The sequence below is a fragment of the Rhinopithecus roxellana genome, chromosome 1 (genome assembly GCF_007565055.1).
Source record: "Rhinopithecus roxellana isolate Shanxi Qingling chromosome 1, ASM756505v1, whole genome shotgun sequence".
In the NCBI taxonomy this organism is placed as follows: Eukaryota; Metazoa; Chordata; class Mammalia; order Primates; family Cercopithecidae; genus Rhinopithecus; species Rhinopithecus roxellana.
In genome coordinates, this window is record NC_044549.1 from 100,822,538 (window position 1) to 100,836,306 (window position 13,769).

The 13,769-nt window shown below is 38.6% G+C and overlaps 1 pseudogene; it reads left to right on the top strand.

The window, feature by feature from the left end:
• The first annotated feature begins 11,396 nt into the window (after positions 1 to 11,396).
• LOC115892311 lies at positions 11,397 to 11,476 on the top strand (annotated as a pseudogene).
• The last annotated feature ends 2,293 nt before the right edge of the window (positions 11,477 to 13,769 follow it).

Sequence of the window (13,769 nt, forward strand, 5' to 3'; positions counted from 1 at the left end):
GAGAAGAGGCAATCAGTGGACACCAACCCTGAGATGACTGGGCTGCCAAATGATCAGCCACAGACTTTGAAGCAGCTATTACAACACTGTTCCATAAGGTGAGGGAAAACCCTCTTAAAGCAAATGTAAAAATACAAGTCTCAACAAAGAAATATAAACTATTTCTTAATAGAAATTTTAGAAATGGAAGACCCCTCAGATTGGTTCATCTTTTTGTGAAATCTGCACTGCAGAGCTTCAGGCCCAGCCCAAGCACTACTTCATCTTCCACTCCTTCTCTTCTGTTGTGATGGAATCCTGATGGCAGGTGCTCTTTGTATCCCAGAGAGCTCTGATATACCCCAGAACTCCTGTCTGTTGTAAAGATAAACTTGCTTTACTGCTTCTACTACCTACCTCCCTCCTCTGTACAGCTCATTGCACTTGCACATGCAATAAACCAATTTTCTATATGTAAGGCAATGTAGGGCAGTGCAGAGTTCCCCAAATGAAGAGTTCTGACATCAAATAAATTTGGGACGTGCTGCATGCTTAGCCCTTTCTTAGACATTCACAACGCTTGTATACTAAATGTTTTGTGATGTCTTGGTAGTTAGCCAATTTTATCCAAACCCAGAATCCTTTTTTAAAGGAGCATTTATCCGTTTGGAAAATATTCTTAAGGTGGACATGCAAAACACTTGGTTGATTCTGAGAGCCTGAAATAAAACCACAACTCTGCCTTATGCTTTCCATGTGACCTTGTGTAAGCCATTTAACTTTTTTGAGCCTTAGTTTCCTCATCTGAAATGTGGACATAACATCTTCAACCAGCTGTGTTTAAGATTAAATGGGATGTCTTCTGTACCTAAGAATGAGTTAGTACTAAAGAAACATTCTCTTCCCAAGAGCTTCATCCCAGAAAAACAGGCCCAGATCCAAATTGTTTTTTATTTTCTTATTGTCCAGAGTGTCAAGAAAACCAAATACAAATACATGAAGTAAATAAATGCTATTGCTTATTTTCTCACAATTTTATGAAGAGGTTGAAATCAGCTTACTGATACCTCTCTGAGGCAGGTTCTGAGCTCAGGCCCTCATCTCCACAGGCTCTGCTGACTCCCTGGCCTCACTGTCGACCATTTCTGTTTCCTGCTCCCAGATATCCCCTTCTGGGTGAATATCGAAGCTGTACCTATCCCTGGCCTCCATCCTATGGGACAAACTTGCTTTCTTCCATTTCTTTTCTTGTTATATTTTCAAGAGAAAAACTTTATATGTGATCTCTCAAAATATGAGAGAAAACAGAACCAACTCCTTACAACTTTCTGAAGGTAAATCTTCTCATTGTTTCCATACAATGCCTTTTTATCTGCCTCTCTCTCAAATCTTAGCGCTTACCACTTTCTTGTTTGTCATTCCAAATGCCTCTGCCTCTTGTACTATTACCTGACTCTTCTGATCTTCCACTACGGTAGTTCATCAGGCAAGCTCTCTCCCTAAATTCTCTTCAGAAATGCCCTGTCCTGCTCTCACTGTCCACCTTCCCCACATTTCTATTCCCTTATAGCAAGAAGGACCAACTGAAAAATAACTAGAACTCATCCTTTTGGGTGAATAACTAGTAGTCACTGTCTGCCCCGTCACTTGCCAATAAACAGTAGAAATTTTAGGACTAAAAGCCAACTTAAAGGCTGTGGTGCTGACTGTTAGTGCTCTCCTGTATCTTACTCTCCACTTCTTCCTGACAATAAACAAGAAGTCACAGCTTAGAAATTTGGTACTTTGCCTGTTTTCACAGTTTCTAACTCCTGCAACTATTATTTATTTTACGTACCTATATTGGGTAAGTTTGTCTTATATCACTTATTAACTTGTTAAAAGCACATTACATTTTCTTTCATGTACACATATATCAAATGCATAATATAAAGCCAAGCAGTAGCCACTCAAATCCTGATGGCATTGATTATGCAAATCCCAAAATGTTCCTGATAAGTGAATTATTTTCAGAAAGGGATGTAGTTACTTCTCATTACTATTGCAACCACAAGGTTTATGTCAAATGATTTTTAATGAGGAGGAGGGGAGTTTTATTTTAAAACATGTATATTGGCTTTTCCATTTAACCTTCTAGGAAAATAACCTTCAGAAGTTCCAGTGCAGAACAGACAACAAATTAAATGATTCTGTTTATGAAATATAAATATCATATATTTTATTAAACTTTAAGTTTTCATTTTATGTTAGTAAGGATTGAACAAGAGAAAAACTATGATAAATAACGAACTGAGTCTACCACAATGTAGCTGTAAACAAAGTCTTTCTCTTTCTTTTAGCTTCAGAGTAAGAAAAGAATTAAAAGATCTAGGAAAAAGATAAGTAGAGAGTGATTACAATCCTCTCTGCCAACAACATTATGGTTGATCCCTCCACTAATGATATCTCAAATATGGGTCATAAAATATAATCAAAGGACAGTGGTTGTAATTAGCAAAGATTTAATGTGTAAGAAATTATTTACATTTTTACAATATGCATTTACAATTATAATAGCCATGCAGCATCATGGAAATGCTTCCTACACAATATAAAATGCTAAATATAAAATTGCATCTGTGCTGTGGTCACAACTATGCACAAATTATGGATGCATTTCTATAAAGGGCTAAGAAAGCATATAGGATAATGAAAAGATCTGCATTGTTATGCAAGTAGAATGGTGGATAAATGTTTTATTTTTAATTTCTAGTGTTCTTTTTATAGCTGAAGTTGGGGGAGTGATCTAACACGTTTGCCTCTATTATAATGGATTACTAGCAAATTCAGATTATCAATCATGGATCCCATTTCCTTACATGACAACTTGAAGTTAGGGGAGTGGAGGGCAGAACCCTCACAGCAGATAAAAGAATCTTTCCATTAACAGTAGCTCAGAAATAAGTTAGTGTTCCCACACTCTGTATTTTCACTTGATGAGAGTTTAGTCTATAACAATTAATAATAAACCTGCAATACTGCATTATGGCTTCTGCATTAGGGCTTCTCAAATCTTATTGTGTACATGAATCACCAGGGGGTCTCGTCCAAATGCAGATTCTGATTCAACAGGTCTGGGAATGTAGCCTGAGATTTTACATTTCTAACAGTCTTGGGTGACACCTCTAGGAGAGGCCTGGCAAGAAGGGAAGGAGAAGGAGCTCTCAGGAAGAAACCCAGGGACATGAGCCTCACCAGTGATAAAGGCAACAATGTGAGCTGAGGGCAACACTTCACCTTAAAGTGTAGGTTAAGGAAAATGATGCATACAAAAAATGTTCATTGACCTCTTATGGGCTTTACAAAAGTTTCTAAGGTAGTTTATTATCCTCTAGTCACAGAGGCAGGAAGGGAGGCTCAGAAATTAAGTAAGTTTCCCATTACCACGCTAATAAAAGTGGCAGAACACAGACTAAAAATGATGTATTCCATTCCAAATCTCATGTTTTGTTCACTTTACAAATGAAGAACCATGAGCTCACAGATCCAGCGTATGCTAAAGTGCAGACACGAAAGCACATATCCTTTCAGAGGCCTGGGGTAGAGTGAAAGGACATGGACCAAGTCCCAGAGCAGGAATTGGAGGTGTGGCTTTTTCACTGTGTGACCTTCTCTCCGTCTCTTGGACCTCAGGCCCCTCATCACCAAATAGGAGGCTTCAGACTAAACAGCATTGTTTCTTAAGGGTCTTAGGTCCTAACAGAGTCAGCAATGCTCTGGTTCTGACTGAGCCATTCCAAGGCTCAGATTCAACGATAGCTTAATAATGTGCTGCCAGAGCAAGCAGTAGCAAATTGTTTCATTGACTATCAAGGTGAAATTGTTTTCTCAATAATACTTTGAACCTAATTACCATTTTCACATGACTCTTGACTTCAAGGACCCCCGATCAAAGCAAAAGACACCAGATGAATGTTGGTGCAAAAGGCCATAGGTGTTTAATCCCATGTGTCCACACCAAGACTCCTAGGCCTGAGACCATGAGCTGTATGTTTTTACCTCACTCCCCTAGACATGTTTGATCTTTGTAGGTTCTCCAGGGGCCCTGGTGAAAGTTAGGCTTCCTTCCAGGAACAATAACACATCCTGTCCAGACTTGTCTTCACCTGCAAGCGAAAGAAAACATCCGAGCTCCTAAAGACTCTGGACCCATGTTGTTAATAAAGGCTAAGAATATTTAAAGACTGTTACATGGTTTCCAGGAAAAGCTCAAACCCCAAATCTCCTGCAGATAAACACTGCTGAGTGCTTCTGAGAAGCTGGGGCATTACAGCCATCCCAGTGCACTTACAGCTGGGTCACAGTCATTTGGTCAGGCACAGTTTGTCAGATGTCATTTGACTTTTATATTTCTCCATGTTACTCGGAATCCTAGGTAATACTCATGCCATACCAGCAGATAAATACACACATTAATCTACTTTGTTTTATTTCCTATGCAGAGCCATCCTACCCAGTCACGTAATGACATAACACCTAGTTATATGTATTTAAGTTGCTGTTTTTACTTTGCAAAATGTATATTACAGCTGACCCTTAAACGACATGCATTTGAACTGCGTGGATCCACTTTCATGTGGATCGTCTTCTGCCTCTGTCACCCCCAAGACAGCAGGAAAAATCCCTCCTCTTCCTCCTCCTCCTCAGCCTATTCAATGTGACAATGACAATGATGAAGACCTTTATAATGATTCACTTCAACTTAATACATAGTAAATATATTTTCTCTTCCTTATGATTTTCTTAATAACATTTTCTTTTCTCTAGCTTACTTTACTGTAAGAATACACTATCTAATACGTATACTAAATATGTGTTCATTGACTGTTCATGTTATCAGTCAGGGCTTCAAATCAACAGTAGGCTCTTAGTAGTTAAGTTTTGGGGGAGTCAAAAGTTATGCACAAATTCCCAACTGCACAGGGGAGGGGGTCAACACCCCAACCCCCATGTTGTTCAAGTGTCAACTGTAGTTTTTTAGATGTATGTCTCCAACAGTTAAAACATGTTTACCTATAATATGAATTTTGTGACATTATGACATTATGGTTTGCCTGTATCTTTATTTTGAGAAGAAAAAAAAGACTAAAAATAAATCAGCTTTCATAAGTGCTTTGTTATTATGATATTCAAGTTATTAATGAGAGGCCTCGAGGTGTGTAAAAAGTAGGCTTTGGGATTTTTTAACACATCAATACTAATCACTTGTTACAGAAGAGCCCCTGTGTGTCTAAACAGAGAAAGCCCTTAATTATAGCAAAGGAGAAAGACATTCAGACACTGCAGGCATAAAAATCTTTAAACAGCTGCCTTGCTGAATTGAGAAAGCCACAGGTTACTACCTCGTCTGCTGTATCTATTTTCAGGAAAACAATTTGACAGCCTGATTAATCTCCTACCTCAATATCAGCTGACTCAATAAACAGCAACTCTTACCATACAGAACCTACAGCATCCTCTTTCTCCTTGGAAGCATCACATGTTACAGAGCTATAGCATGCTGTGGCTGCAACAAAAATCGTGAAGATGGTAAGTGATTGACTAAAGCTGGAAAACTATTATTATCACAGCCTTGCAGAGAATAAACATCTATTTTTTGAAAAAATTTGAAATAAAGAAAACTGACCAGCTATAATTCTCACCTAAAAAATTAAGTATGCCTGCCTGCGTCCACTCTTCCCTTTTAATCTATCCCAACACTGAAAGAAAGTGACCACATCAATCTCCAGACCACCTTTTACATTTTTTAGTTTATTGAAATATAATTTACATACCACACACCAGCCCCTTTTAAGATGTACAGTTCAATATTGTTTTAGTATATTTACAGAGTTATGCATTCATCACTGCAATCTAATTTTAGAACACTTTCATCATCACAAAAAGGAAAACTTACTTCCCATCCGTCCCCTCACTCTAAGCCTTAGGAAACCACTTAATCTACTTTCTGTCTTGGTAGATTTGTCCATTCTGGACATTTTATTTAAATTGAATTACACAATATATGGGGGTTTGTGTCTGGTTTATTCATACAGCATAATAGTTTGAAGTTACCCATGTTGTAGTACATATTAGTACTTCATTTAAGAAATATCTTTGAGATATAATTTATACACCATAAAATTTACCCAATTAAGAAGTACAATTTAATGGGTTTTTCTATACTTAAAGAGTTGCAACTATCACATGGACTAATTTGGGAATATAGAATCATTCCCCTTTCTGTCCACTACCACCCCCAGCCCTAGATAACCACTAATCTACTTTTATGTTGGTAAAGATTTCCTATTCTGGACATTTATATAAATGGAATAATAAAATATGCGGTCATTATTACTGGCTTATCTCATTTAACACAGCATTTTTGAAGTTTGCTCATGTTTTAGCATGTATTGGTACCTTCTTCCTTGTTACTGATTTCTTTTTATTGCCAAATAATATTCCATCGTATGGATGTGGCAGATTTTATTTATCCATTTATCTGTTAATGAAGATTTGGATTGTTTTCACTCTTCGGCTGTTTGAACATTCTTTTACAAGTATTTGTGTAAACATATGTTTCCAACATTTTGATATTCATATAAACATGTATTCTCCCGTATCCAGGAGTAAAATTAGTAAGTCACATCGTAACTCTATGTTTAACATTTCGAGAAACTGCCAAACTGTTTCCTAAAGTGGCTCCACTATTTTACGTTACCATTAGTAATGTACGAGGGTTCCAATTTCTCTACATCCTTGCCACCACTTGTTATTCTCCTGTTTTATTATAGCCCTTCTAGTGCTTATAAAGTGGGATCTCATTGTGGTGTTGATTGTCACCTCCCTTACAGCTAATGACTCAGAGAAAGCTATATGCTTTCTCCTAGATGTTTTCAAATTTTAATTCTTACATCTAGGATTATGATCTATTTTGAGTTAATTTTTGTGTGTGATATAAGGTAAAGCCTAAGTTCTTTTTTCCCTTTTTTTTTTCCTTTTCTTATAAATAACCAACTGTCTCTGCACCATTGGTTGGAAAAACTATTCTTTCCAATGTTGAAATGAATTATTATGGCATCCCTGGCAAACATAACTTGACTGCAAATATAAGGATTTATAATCTCAATTCTATTCTACCGGTCTATACATCTATCCTTTTGCCAGTGTTGTGCTGCCTTCATTACTGTAGTTTTGTTGTGATTTTTGATATCAGGAAACGTAAGTCCTCCAATTTTATTCTTTCTCAAAAGTGTTTAAACAATTCCAGGTCTTTTCCATTTCCATGTGAATTTCAGGATCAGCTTGTCAATTTCTGGAAATCTTCAGCAAGCTAAGGAGTCTGATAGAGATTGTGTTGAATCTGTAGATCAGTTTTGGAAGTGTTGCCATCTTAATATTAAGTTTATGTATCAGAAGACTCAGATCATTTGCAAGAGCTCTTCATCTGCCTCAGATCAAATCCACCTACAACAGGTCTTACAAGGTCCAAGGTCCATCTTGATCCAGCCCCTAGTTAAGTAACCATTGCCTCTTTGGCAGCACCCCCTTCCATTGCCACCACAAAATACACTACAAGCCATATAAACCTGCTTTTGGTTCTTTAAATATGTAATGCTCTCTTTTATCTCCAGATCTGTCCTCACTCACATACACTGCACATTGTCTGTGTCAGGGGTTTTCTCCCTTGTGCCCCATCCCTGATTCACTTCTTTTCCTTCACATCTCAGGTCCCTTTTCACTTTCTCTGAGACTCACATAGTGAGATATGCAGCTCCCTACGGTCTACTGACTTGCCTTTCTTTGTTCTTTCATGGTGGACTTCAGTTTATTTGATGGAAAACATTGTTCAAGACTTCAAATTGGTTGAAATATCTTGATTGAAATGAGTATCACTAGTCCCTGTTTTAGGCAGTATTAGAAATTTGGGCAGTTTTACAACTATTCTTGTGTCTTTAAACATTTTTATAACTCTTTATAAAACCTTCAGAATTTGGAGAAAATATTTTCCTTCCTTTTTTCCTAGTATTTCCTCCAATCTGTTTTACCTGTTCATACCTATTGGACCTGTTTAAAATGGTTGTTGCAGGTTGACTAATGGCCCCTCAAAGTGTCTACGTCTTCATCTCTGAAACCTCGGAATATGTTGTATTCTATGGCAAAATGAAAATCTACAGATGTAATTAAGTTAAAGACTTTAAAATGAGGAGCTTAACCAGGATTATCCAAGTGGGCTCAAAGATGAAATCACAAGTGTCCTTATAAAAGGGAAACAGAGAGAGATACTACAGAGAAGAGAAGAAAATGTGAGGAAAGCAGAGTCTGGGATGTTGGCAGCCTCTCCAAACTGGAAAAGGCACATAGTTGGATTCTCCTCTCATAGTTTCCATAAGGAACTAGTTTTACTGACACCTTGACTTCAGCCCAATGGAACTGATTTCAGAAACTGATCTCCAGAGTTGTAAAATAATAAATTTGTGTTGCTTTAAGTCACTAAATTTGTGGTAATCTGTTACAGCAGCTAAAGGTAATACAATAGTAATAAGTTGTAAATAACCTAACATCCAACAAGAGGGGCTAGTTGGAATCAACTTGGATATCCAATAACATGCCAGTAGAAAAAAAGCTATGTGCCCACAGGAAGAAACTGGTTATATAGATTCTGATAAGTTTCAGAAGAATAGGCGTGGTTTGATTTTCTTCATCATCCAGGCTGGAGTGCAGTGCTGCAATCTAGGCTCACTGCAACCTCCACCTCTTGGGTTCAAGTGATTGTCGCACCTCAGCCTCCCGAGTAGCTGGAATTACAAACATGTGCCACCATGCCTGGCTAATTTTTGTATTTTTAGTAGAGACAGAGTTTCACCATGTTGGCCAGGCTGGTCTCGAACTCCTGACCTCAAGAGATCTACCTCCCTTGACCTCCCAAAGTGCTGGGATTCCAGGCGTGAGCCACCCATCGCACCCAACCTGGTTTTCTTAATGCATTAGAAAAAGATCTGGGCGGCTATCTACAAGTTATTAAAGTGGATAGGACAATGAGTATTCTTTATGCTATTCTTTTTTTATTTGTTTATTTCATCTTCAGTGAGCCAAAGGCTTCATTGTTGTTGTAGTAATAAAGGAGATAGATGAATAAAAGAAACTTTAGCAATGAAAGGAACAATAAGAAAATACAAGGAAAGGATCTGGAGTCTTTAAGAGCCTGAGTGGATTGTATGATTTCTTAATTTCTAATTTATATGCATCCAGCTTCTCCTGTACTATTTGTTCAACAGTGTTTTCAGAACATTTCCATCTTGCAAATTGGTTGAAAATGAGTATTTCTAATCGCTGGTTCCCATTTTTATAGCTTTTGTATGTACTATAAATACTATATAATAATCTCTACTACTATATTTATGTGCCATAAGACAAAGATCTTGCCTAGAAATGATCATTTAGATGGTGAGAATCAGTAAAACTAAGTAAAATAATTGGAAAATGAGGCAATCTGCAATAAAATGTTGAGTTACACATCTTGGATTTTAAGGGAATGATATGTGGTGGTTCATAAAACCATAAACATAGCTTTCCATGTGCTTAGATTATTTATCCACATCAGCATCCCCAACTGTGAGTTCAAAATATACCGATTAATAATAACATTAATAGCAATGATAACAGTACTATTAGAATAAAAGTGTCATATATCACAATATATGTGTCTCATTGTTCAGCAACCCTTACAAAAACCATGTGCAATAAACATACTTCACTATTATTTATACTTTACACATGAAGAAGCTGGAGCTCAGAAAAGTTTAGCAATACTATCAAGGTCACAAAACTCCTTAGTGACTTAGATGACTTTTCTATTTAGTGACCTGCCCATAGGAGGTACAGATATCCCAGATCCCCATCTGTCTATAAGAATCAAAGATAAAAGGAATCACCAGTAGCTCCCCTACTCCATTGGGGATTTCCAGTGAAGAGGAAACTGTGGCAAGAAATTTCTGACTGACACCTGCTCAAAGCTCAAGGGAATTTCTTGCTGAGCTCATTGCTGTGAAGCCAAACACTGGATGGCAATCTTGCACTAGGCAGAATTCATTAAGTGCCTAAGGGTCATGCAGTTCCGTTTGTTTTTCGTTTTGTTTGGTTTTTAATTGTATATATTTAAGGTGCACAATTTTTTTTATATTAGTCCGTTTGTTTTTAGAAGTAGGTTACTGGTGGCTGGGTGCAGTGGCTCACGCCTGTAATCCCAGCACTTTGTGGGGCCAAGCCAGGAGGATTGCTTGAGGTCAAGAGTTCGACACCAGCCTAGCCAACATGGTGAAACTCCGTCTCTAATAAAAATACGAAAGTGAGCCAGGCATGGTGGTGCATGCTGGTAATCCCAGCTAGTCGGGAGGCTGAGGCACAAGAATCGCTTGAACCCAGGAGGCAGAGGTTGCATGAGCTGAGATCGTGCCACTACACGCCAGCATGGGCAACAGAGCGAAACTCCATCTCAAAATAAATAAATAAATAAATAAATAAATAACAACAACAAAAATTAGGTTACTGCTCAGCTTGCCAGAAGTGACTTACAATATTTGTGTTAAACACTATTATGATGTAGCAGAATGAGAGTTTGTAACAATTCCAAAGTACACTAAATGCAACTTTACTTTCTACAATTGTCCCCGTCTTGCTCCAGCTGGCTCTGACTACAGTTCTGCTGATGGTCATTAAGGTACAGTTGAAATGGTGTTGGGGAATTTATTCATCTGTTTTCACACTGCTATAAAGTAATACCTGAGACTGGGTAATTTATAAAGTAAAGAGGCTTAACTGACTCACAGCTCCACATGGCTCTGGAGGCCTCAGGAAACTTATTAACACAACCATGGGGGAATGCAAAGGGGAAGCAAGCACCTTCTTCACAAGATGGCAGAAGAGAGAAGAACAGGGGAAACTGCCACTTATAAAACCATCAGATCTCGTGAGAGTTCCTACTCACTATCATGAGAACAGCATACGGGAAACCGCCCCCATGATCCAATCACCTACCTCCCTTGACACATGGGGATTACAATTGGAGATGAGATTTGAGTGGGGACACAGAGCCAAACCATATCAAGGAGGAACACTTGATTCTGCTAAAGAAGGGTAATAGCATCTCTTTCTAAATACTGTCTTCAGATAAAGACTCAATGTAATTCAGATTTATATTCTTCATAACAGTGGTTTCTCTCCTCTTAAGGAACTTCCCTGTCCAATTCTCCCTTCCTCTGAGTTCCATGGAAAGTTTATTACAATGTGGGGAAGAGCCTCTGGTCCACATGCCACATTCTGTGTCCTTGTTGACCTCACTTCATTTGGTCATTGTCACAGCTACCATGTTGATAGACATTGACAAGATTGTGGATATCTAGACTATACTTACAGGGATTATTTCTATAGTTTGTTACTAGAGAAGTTTCTCTGAATGTGTAGAGCACCGAAAACAAGAATCCCCTCTCTCACCACTCCTATTCACTCATAAGTGAGAGTTGAACAATGAGAACACATGGACACAGGAGGAGAATATCACACACCAGGGCCTGTTGGGGAATGGGGGGCTGGGGGAGGGATGGCATTGGAAGAAATACCTAATGTAAATGACGAGTTGATGGGTGCAGCAAACCAATATGGCACATGTATACCTGTGTAACAAACCTGCACGTTGTGCACATGTGCCCGAGAACTTAAAGTATAATAATAATAAATCAAAATTAAAATTATAAAGAAGTAAAATAATAGAAACCCCCCTAAAACAAAGACTGTAGATCTCTAGTCATGACTTCATGTACAAGGCCCCTTTACTGTGTGACTTCCTTTTTCCATGACTCCAGACTTCTTCTAGCCTACCAGTCCTCTCAGTTTCCATGTTCCTCTCTACTCACACACAGCCTGCAAGTACCTGTGATTCTCCAGTGCACCATTGTTCAGGCCATGGGGCATAGGGGAACTAGTTTAGGCCCATCTATGGAAACACCTCTCTCCAACATCACTTCTGAACCGAGCCCATAGGATGGCACCATGTTCAATAAGGTGCCACAAAAAAACTTATGGCTTTCCTCAACTTCTTGCAATCTCTCCAGTATGGAGAGTCTCTGACAGTCCCAAACCTGTTTGGATGTTTAACCACACTTGCCACATGCTCAACCCTAGGACATGGAGAACTAGGAAATTCTTACCTGGCCCTCCTCTCTTTCTCAACTTCCCCCCTTTCCCCAACACCAGGACTTTCTGTTTACTTTCCCTTTCCCTCTGTAAGCAACATTCCTATGTAATAGCCTGTTTCTTACCAACTCCATGAGTGTCTTTGCTCCACGTGGATACCTTTTCCCTTCCTTAGCACTAAAACCTTCATAATCTGGCCCTTATGCTAGAAGGACTACAGAAGTTTTTTTGTTTTTAATTACCAAGGGGCAAATATATTAGTAATTATTTCAAGAATATCAGTTTCTAATAATAGCAGTAATTAAGTGTTAGGCTCTGTCTCTAGGGTTTGAAGCATGGCTGTACCACTCACTAACTGTCCAGCCTTGGATATGTCACTTAACTATTGTATACTTCAGTTTCCTCTTAGGTTGAAAAAAAAATAGATAACAGTCAGCTTGTTATGATGCTTAAGTAAGATAAAGCAGGTGTAGCACTCAACATAGTTGCTAGTACACAACGAAGTGCCTAGCTAACATTAGAAATTAGTGGTGTTTCTTTGTACCTTAGCTACTAAGTTAGTCATTCATTTAAGTTATTGAATTTCATGTACAAAAAAAGAACACTAAACAAAGAAAGGATACCCGTTATTTTATTTCCTTACAAAACCACACAATTCTGCCTCCAGCTTTTTAGATCCCCTTGCAGAAGATCATTGCTGAGATGCCTAACACTGAATGCCAGTGTTTCACTGGGCAGGCTTCATTAAGACCCTGGAGAGTGGGTTCCTCCTTTCTGAAAAAGAGCATGGTTAAATCAGCTTAATCAAATGTTAAGTGAAAATTTAGGGTCTGTCACATACACACATATACACAATCTCTCCCTTTTTTTTTTTTTTTTTTTTTTGGAAATGGAATCTCACTCTGTTGCCCAGGCTGAAGTGCAGTGGCACAATCTCGGCTCATTGCAGCCTCCGCCTCCCGGGTTCAAGCAATTCTCCTGCCTCAGCCTCCCAAGTAGATGGGACTACAGGTGCAAGCCACCATACCTGGCTAATTTTTGTATTTTTAGTAGAGGCGGGGTTTTGCTAGGTTGGTAAGGCTGATCTTGAACTCCTGACCTCAGGTGATCTACTCACCTCGGCCTCCCAAAATGCTGGGATTATAGGTGTGAACCACCACACTTGGCCCACAATCTCTTCAAATCAACCAGAAAATATATCTAAAAAGCTATTTTCACATTTTAAATGATCTATTTAATACTAAATGTCTTATTAACATTGAAAATGTCTCTTTTAATACTTCAGTAAGTGCCATTGTCAGTACATAGTATTTTTTTTTTTTTTTTTTTTTTTTTTTTTTTTTTTTTTTGAGACGGAGTCTCGCTCTGTCACCCAGTCTGGAGTGCAGTGGCACGATCTCAGATCACAGCAAGCTCCATCTCCCGAGTTCACGCCATTCTCCTGCCTCAGCCTCCCGAGTAGCTGGGACCACAGGTGCCACCACCACACCCTGCTAGTTTTTTGTATTTTTTAGTAGAGACGGGGTTTCACCGTGTTAGCCAGGATGGTCTCGATCTCCTGACCTCGTGATCCGCCCGTC